We start from the raw sequence: 8696 nt of genomic DNA, 5'->3' as shown, positions 1-8696 counted from the left end.
TATTTTGGTCAACAAGTCATTAACTGTATTACATGATAAAATCAACCATTAAAGCATCTCTTCTACATAGACTGGGCTATTTCGATGCCCAAGAAGACTGGGGGGGGGTGATTCAGCCCCCCCCCCCCTATGATCTCGGCCGTCGATTGCATTGCGATGAAACTTGGCACGTACATTGCCCATGGCATAATCTACAAAACTACTAGATCAATTTCTGCGAAAAATCTCATTGCTAATTTATTATGCTAATTTATGCATAAAATCAAAATTTTGCTGTAATTAACTAAATAATGCCCCTACAATGCAAATTTTTGGTACACAAACACTCTGATCAAGTGTACAAAAAAAATTCAAAATCACATTTATTTTCTTATGTATTCTATTGTTTTCTAAATTTCTTATATATTTCTTTGTTTTTTCGACTTTTTGTTTTTTCAATGGAAATTGTTGGGGACTCCATTTGGAGCATAAATAAGATGAATTAATGGATTTCAATCAGTGAAAGGAAAAATAATGATACATTCATAAATTTTGGATAAAAACTCCATTTGCATTAGATTTGTAAACAAATTCACGTTTTTGTGCAATTTTGGGTCTGCATGCAGTTAAGAAATGTTGCGTAATTTCCGAACTGCGTACTCGGGGGTCGCAAATTTGGTCTCAATAGTTGCGCGAGACTTGAATGTAAAAACTCAGTGATTGACGCGTCAAAAAATTTCGCACGGCGGATTTATCACGAAAAATGTCGAGGGGGGGGGGGCTGAATAACCCCCCAGTCTTTTTAGGATAATGTGCTGAAAATACACTTGGCTGTTCCGCCGAGGCATTTTTCTTTGAAAAATTTCATCATCTTGAATAAGATCTTTACATTGCTAAAAAGTCTGCAAATTCATCTCTTTAATGTCTTTGAATTGTATAATCCTTTAGTAAAACAATTTGCGGGATGGTAGCAAAACATAATTGTTGACAGATATCGCATGCAACATTAAGTTACAATAGCCCCCACCTCTTGTAATTTTATTGTATTTTCCAATGAAGCTAACATAGAGAAAGACTTTTCAGAATACCTTGTATCTCGATATGTTACCCATAGATATTTAGGCACCATTTTAAGCTTTACGCATATTTCAGCTCCGACATCATACGTGCTCAGTGAAAGATACAAGATATAAGAATTTTCAGAATACAGATTTAATTGCTACTCTGAAGAAAAAGAAGTTCACAGGAAGGGTGTTACTCCAAATTTTTTAATGATTTTTTTCCTTATAGAGGTACAGTGTTTTGTATGAAAATACATGTTAATATTCCCTTTTTGTCAAAGCTCATTACACGCTAAGAAATGTACATCTGTATTTATGGGATTGCCCGGATATTTTGACGGCCTGCCCCCTCTTGGCAATAGTGGATGGGTCCCTGTATAGTTTAGAAAGTATAATTATAAATATACAGGTGGAGGGCCTTTGGTTGAATCCCCCCACAAAAAAATAATAATGAAAACTATGGCAAGATATCATAATTAAGAATGGAGGAAAAATGGCAAATATGATAGTGCATGATATATCGCAAAATTAGTTTTTGATTTTAAAGGACACCAGAATTACATGAGAGGAGCATTCTAAAACTTGTTTAATCAAAATCGGTTATATAAGCGAGTTACGCAAGTTTGAAAAGTCTTGTTGTACTTTCTATGGGGATCCTTAAATTGTTGAATTGTGCTTCAAAATTGATGATTTTGTGGACAACCCTCCATTTGTTTTGTACACATATTTTCAGATTTTGCTCATTCTTTCAAATTGCATTTTGCCTCTAGAGCACAACATATGTCATGGAAAATTTTAATTCACACGACACCATACATGTCAGAGGAGATAATGTGAAATATCTCCAATGGGAAAATTCCTGCTAGTTTTGAAAGCTTTTCCCCCATCATTACATCAGTGAACCTCTATTGCAATGGCAGCTTATATGAGATATGAAGGGGGGGGGGAAGCTATCTGTCCTTAGATAGTGCGTTGGAATGAGAGCTCACCAGAGATAGGGGGGGGGGGGGTAAATTTACTCATTGAGTAGTATATCTTCTGGATTTAGGGGGGTTTCCAAGGCAGAAAAATCTGGTGACAGGGGGTTCAGAAATTTTGGCAGATATGAGATATGGGGGGGGGGGTGCTTTCAAATGGTGGGAATGAGAATAGGTGTGTACCTTAAGGCTAAACTGAATGGGGTGCGAAGACTTGGGGACCCACAAATGCCACAGCGCACATAAAAATCAAGCCATAGAAGTAGTGTCATGTGTGTTGTGGATGCCAGAAGTGGCATCACAGCAAGTGCAACCCACTTGTTACTGTTAGAAATCCACAGTCAAACGCTCACTAGTTGTTGTTCGTTTGTTAACGTTACTAAATTCCATTCATATCTGGGAACAAGGTTATATTATAGCCAATATAAATAATGCTAAATTCTAACGTTAGATGTGAGTTTTTAATATGGCAGAGGGTCTACTCATTTTAAGTCTAACAACGAACTACGTTATCCAGTCAAACTAACCATCATGAGATACTTCAGGCTACTCAGGCTCAAGCGATGTTCTTGCAGGCTCCACTCTACGTACTACTGCTACTCTTCGCTCCACCTACCCAAACATTAAGTCCATGAACTTGCTCTGATATTACGTGTGACACAAGTGGGATTTTATGGGTGAAAATACAAAAATTTAAAATTCATGCAACATCACGATGTGTAAAATAACAATGACGCTAGGGCCTACATGTATATACCGCGATTACCGGTATTCTTGGACTTAATTGCAACTTGCATGAATTTTATATTTTCCCCCATAAAATCCCACCTTTGGCCTTTGTCACTCGGAATTAGAGTACGTTCACACAGACTTACTCTATGTTCGGGTAGGTGGAGCGAAGTGTAGCAGTAGTGAAGTGTAGCCTGCATGAACGAACACCGCAAGTTGAGTATGATTATGACTAACTGACCGTATTCATTCTCCCATTTGATGTGTGAGTCTGTGACCAAGGGCAAGGGTGATCTGCATATCTGCGCCTGCGGCATGTAATTTTACCAATGAACTGATCTACCAGTCTCAAATTATAAACATTATCATATCAAATTGATCTTTATAAGTATGTGATGTAGATCTAGAATAGATCTAACGTTTTGTAACTTGCAAGTTGCAACTGCCTTGCAAGACAAGCATGATGAAGGAAGGCCCTACGCGAAAAACAAAACATGGGACTAAAATTTAAATACACGTCGGTAGTACCGGGCAGTACCGTACTTACTGTCATGTCATGACTGTATTTTTCGCTTCGCTGTGTTCGATAGGAGTGCAGACACAATTGAAGCTTGCCTTAATCAAATCATCAAATATGCTGGACAAATTGTGAGCTGATTGTCACTGTAAGGAGTAGAAAATGTTCCACGCCAGTCACTCATATTTGTCTTGTCTTTCCGTTAATTTTCATGCATGAGTGACGCTACGCCGGTCGAGATTATGTTAACGTACGGTACGTTAGAGATGGCCGATATCTGACTTCACTTCTTGTTGTGTTTGTTTTCTTTGTTCGAGACCGAGTGTGTGATTAATAATCACTTAAGATGTTTCACATTTTAATTCACTTTTATCTGATCTAAACTAATAAAGCTCACAATTTTTCAGTAAAAATCTGACCAGAAACATTTTATGTTTGGCCTGCCGATCGAATCTCGATTTCATTCAATTATTGAACCCCCAGGGCGGCTGGATAGACTCTAACTGTTTTGTTTTGTTACGGGGTGGATGATAATTGACAAGGGCCTATGATGTACATTAACCGGATTTTTCTAAGTCGATATGAAAAAATACAATAAAAGAAAGAAAAGAGAAACAGCTGCTTACCTGTCCGATCCATTGCACGTTTATCTTGATGTAAATTCTCCTTCATTATGCTGGTTAGATTATGCCATTTTTTTTTTATCTCATGCACAGATCTTTTCACACTTGGATTTGCAGCGTTTAGTTTAAGGGCAATTTCGGCCCACGCTCTCTCCTTCTCTTGGAAAGTGACCCTTGAGTTCAATTTTGGGCGGAGGATGTCTTCCCTTTCTCTAATTTCAATTATTAACGTTGCTTTCTCCTCCTCGGTGAAATTCGCTTTCCTCGACTTTACCTCCATCTTGAGATCGTTATGCGATTTTTGCTTTAACACGTAAAACGCATAGACTATTTACCGCGGAGCAGCTGTTACGTTCGCAACAAAAGTTGCGTGACGTCACATCATTTCCTCGTGACGTCATATAATTTGAGACTTTGGCTTAGCCATATCGTCTGACTTGAGACAAATGTCTTAAGTTTATGGAATATCGCTAAGGAAGATTTCTTAGACAAGCAAAATGCTAAGACAAATTGCTAAGACTTAAGCAAAAGTCTTATCTTGTTTATGGAATACGGGCCCTGGTTCTCATTCTGAAGTCCCTTATTCTCTCTCTCAAGTCGCTCCGTTGTTACTTTCATCTCTTCGTACTTTTCTTCCAAGAAAGAGAGAGACCTAACGATGTCTTGCTGCCCTCCTCGTACATCACTGATGGCAGATTCGAGAACCAAGAATTTATTATTCATAGAGCTGGAAAGCATTGAAACTTCATCTCTTAAGTTCTTTATTACATCAAGGAGATCATCTCCTTCATTAGCAGCTTGCTGCTTAGATTTCTTGCGGTGGCGCTGGCATCAGTAGGCCCAGTTTGTATTGTTACGTAATGGCTCAGGTTGCGTAGAGATAACAGCGCGTGTCAGCTAGGTGCGTGCGTTGCTACGCAATGACGCGTAAATGATGTTATTTTTAGAAGTCTTTTGACACTTTCCTCTCCAAAATGATAGAAATTTGAAGCAAAAAACGTTCGATAATATCCAAATAAGTTATCCAATTGAAAAATGAGTATATCCTTGATATTCACTATCCAGTTTCCGAAACAATCATATAACTCGTTTTTACAAAATGTCAGGAACAACGGTAAAATTGCACAAAATGTCAGAGCACTTTCAAAACACGTCCGACCTCTACAACCGTCTGGGAATTCGGGGAACCTTCATTGTACATTTTTTTTTATTATTATTAATGAACTATTCCAATAGGAAAATGATGACAATTTGGTGACATCGCTCATATCACAAACCCATTTTTAAAAATTACGTTTCTATTATAACAAAAGTCAATTACGAGTGTATTCTTACCCGAGGTATGTCCAAACTTCATCTAATATCACTGACTTCAGTTTAAATGAATCGAGTTCTCGGTCATTTGATAACTCCGGAAAATCCATTCGCTTCCGCCATCATTAGAATTATGTAATTGGTCTCATTTTATAAAAAAATTCGACTGAATAAAAGCAAGCTTACAGAAACTGAAAAAATCGAAAGATCCACAAGTCAAAGCAAAAACTGTTTTCTCTCCAAGCCTCAGATATTGGTACCCCCAACCCCTCATACTGTAAGGCGCTGGGTAAGTGGGTATATAAGCGCTGAAAAAGAAGAAAAAGATGTTCTCTTGTGAGGAAGGAAGTTAAAGAAAACCCAAACAAAATTAAAAGGAGCGTCTCGGTTTAAGAGGTGTATTGTACATCCGTAGATGAAGCCTGTTTGTTAAACGGTCTGTTTGTTTTCCGCAATAGAGCAATGTATACCAGATTTTCAATGGCTTCTGTAGTGCTTCCTAAGTTTGCTTTTCCATCAAATAAGCAAATATTCGGACGGAGTTGTCTTGGGGAGGGGGTGTTTTGGGCGACACGCCGGACCAAGCCATGTTATCTCATCTCATACACCGAGCTCTATAGTCAATGTGATTAATCTCCTTGTTCAACGATATCCATCGATAAAGGGTGTGCAAGGATCATGATTACACCAAAAAGAAAAACAATCCATTTAAAGAATTAATGTGTATCCTTACAAAGGTTTACATTATGCGTAGACACATTTTGTCCATAGATAAACACAAAATGTACAATTACAAAGGAGTGAATTTTAGGTTTGTCTTACAAATGTGATTATTTTTCGAATGTATCCTTATCAGTGTAGGCATTCCTAATAACTATTGATAAGTAGGAGCAACATCACATTGAAAGTGATCGCCACTGTCAAAGGCGGATAGAACAAGTGTGACGTGTGTAATTGTTCGGCCTCAAGACGGCAGAAAAGGGGGAGATGCTTCAATGACTTCTTTTTTCTGCTAATCCAAGATCATAACCATAAACATCCACAGACAGAAATATAATCTTTAAATTGCCCTCATCATAGCAATTCGTCATTCTCCAACATAGTTATACCTCAGCCCCACCTCCCTATCATCATCACCATCACCATCATCATCATCATCATCATCATCATCATCATCATCATTATCACCATCATCATCACCATTATCATCACCACCATCACCATCATCATCATCACCATTATCATCACCATCATCATCATCATCACCATCACCATTATCATCATCATCACCATTATCATCATCATCATCATCACCACCATCATCATCATCACCACCACCACCATCATCATCATCATCATCATTTATTATGCATGGTAAAAATAAAACAGACAAGCACATAATGCCATTTTCATATTTTCTTTAATAGCAAAAATAAAGGATGTTCATAAAATTTAATTGTATAGAAATTATACCATTAAAATCAATTTTCATTTAGCTAAATGATCCATATACCTCTAATAAAAATGATGTGCATATTTGTTAAACTGGTGACCACTTAAAACTAACTAAACAGAACAATAGACCATACAACAATATGTTTTGTCATAACTTTCTGTAAAAAAAACATAAAGAAGAAAACACCAACGAAAATTGTATTATGATATTGTGAAAATGGGAATTAAGTATGCTCAATACATGGCATCAACACAAACTTCACAAATAAAATCTTGCACCGTACACAAAAAAATATTTTCAACTGTTATAAATTTCATTCAAAACACATCTTTGTTTCAATAATTAATTGAATATCACATTTTAGTGAATTTTGGGACCATTTCATATGTTTTATAGAAAAAAAAACAACAGATATATTGCTTATCATATGTATATATGTGTCTCATCGCTGCATATTAACTTCATGCATGTATGTATAATATAAGCCATCCCCATAAAACCCCCTAAATCAATTAACTTTACATAAATATAAATTAGGTTGTTTTCTCTCATATTGTACTCTTGTATGAGTGAAGAGAAAAACAACTTGTAACCTTCTCAAGGAGAGAAGGATATTAATGAGTTCAATATGATACATGAATAAAAGTCCTTCTATCTCAAAACTGACATAACCAGAAACTAAATGTTACATGACAATGATTGCACACATATGAAACATAAATTAGTCAACAGCTTCAGTTGAAATGCCATGTAAGAACAAATACATGAAGTATAAAGCATTGTCTGTATAGATAGCAGTCAGTGGTATACATATCATTTTATTTGACTGGGCATAAACACACAAATCCATGCATTGATCAAATCAGATCATTATATTAAACTGTCATTTATACTTTGGTTTTGTTTGCTGCCCATGTAAATATTTTTAAACAATGGGCCTGGTCTTTGTACATGTACATATAGCATGTATATACATGTTTGCTACATTCTCTTGAACTAAAATAAAACCACAATTGGACAATTAAATGACCATCCTGATAATTTCAATATAACATGGTAGTGTGTGTGTGTATTTGAGTTTTGTCAGACGTGTATCAATCAGATATGATTATTTACGTCTGGGACCGACCTTTAACGTCACCATCCGAAAGACGTGACCAGGGCTCGAACCTCTGCATCAATTTGTAACTTCCCCACAGCTTGGATTACAGGCGCACGCCACAACGCCCAGTTGTAGATAGACTATACTCCAAAATTAGTTTTTAACACATTTTTTTTGCACACTCTGATAAGATATCAATTTAATTTGCTGTAAATAACAAGACGACCACAAAATGAAAGATCAATTAAAAATAATATATATTCATATATAATATCTTTGCAATATATTCTCTCAGTTGTAGACAGAAAGACCGTCCTTGGAATAGTATGTCGAAAACTCCACTGTTCTCTCTATGGTTTCATATTAGGATGAAATTCTATTAATCTGCATATCACATCCAGATATACGGGACACAGACAATTTTTTCTCACAAGGCAAAGGCAATTTATAGCAAATGAAAAAAAAAGGTAATATATTACTGGAAACATATTATCATGATGCAATTTTTCCTTTCATGTTGTAATTTGAAGCATTTGGGGAAAAGTTATGGGTAGGACTTACCTATTGAACTATACTAATGAATGATTATAAAACAAGCAAGCCAGCTGCAAAAAAAATAATCTGCACGTATCAACTCTACACACATGGAGAAGGCCTATATAACAGATTTGCGTAGGTACATCTAGTATTACAAAAGCTGGTTAATTAGATGATAATGTAACAGCTATCACAGGGTTGAATGGCTAAGATTCAGATAACACCAATTGTGTTTTTTCAAACATTGATTATTGAAGGCAAGTTTTCATTCACCCTGATACAAATAAAAATTTAGAGATATCTATTTGCTGCTGTAGTTATGAATATGATTACCATGTCTTTTTTTAAACAATGAGAACGCAATTGGCAAGTATTTACGCATATCATTAGCGATTAATGGG

General features: G+C 36.2%; 1 long non-coding RNA gene across 1 annotated transcript; it reads left to right on the top strand.

Annotated features, from left to right (window-relative positions):
- Positions 1-7056: 7056 nt before the first annotated feature.
- Positions 7057-8358, top strand: LOC121428062. Its single transcript, XR_005971731.1, has 2 exons — positions 7057-7712; positions 7894-8358. It is a non-coding gene; the product is annotated as an uncharacterized LOC121428062 (long non-coding RNA).
- The last annotated feature ends 338 nt before the right edge of the window (positions 8359-8696 follow it).

This window comes from Lytechinus variegatus, chromosome 14 (genome assembly GCF_018143015.1).
Source record: "Lytechinus variegatus isolate NC3 chromosome 14, Lvar_3.0, whole genome shotgun sequence".
In the NCBI taxonomy this organism is placed as follows: domain Eukaryota; kingdom Metazoa; phylum Echinodermata; class Echinoidea; order Temnopleuroida; family Toxopneustidae; genus Lytechinus; species Lytechinus variegatus.
The sequence above is the reverse complement of the archived record's forward strand: the minus strand, read 5'-3'. Positions and strand labels throughout refer to the sequence as shown.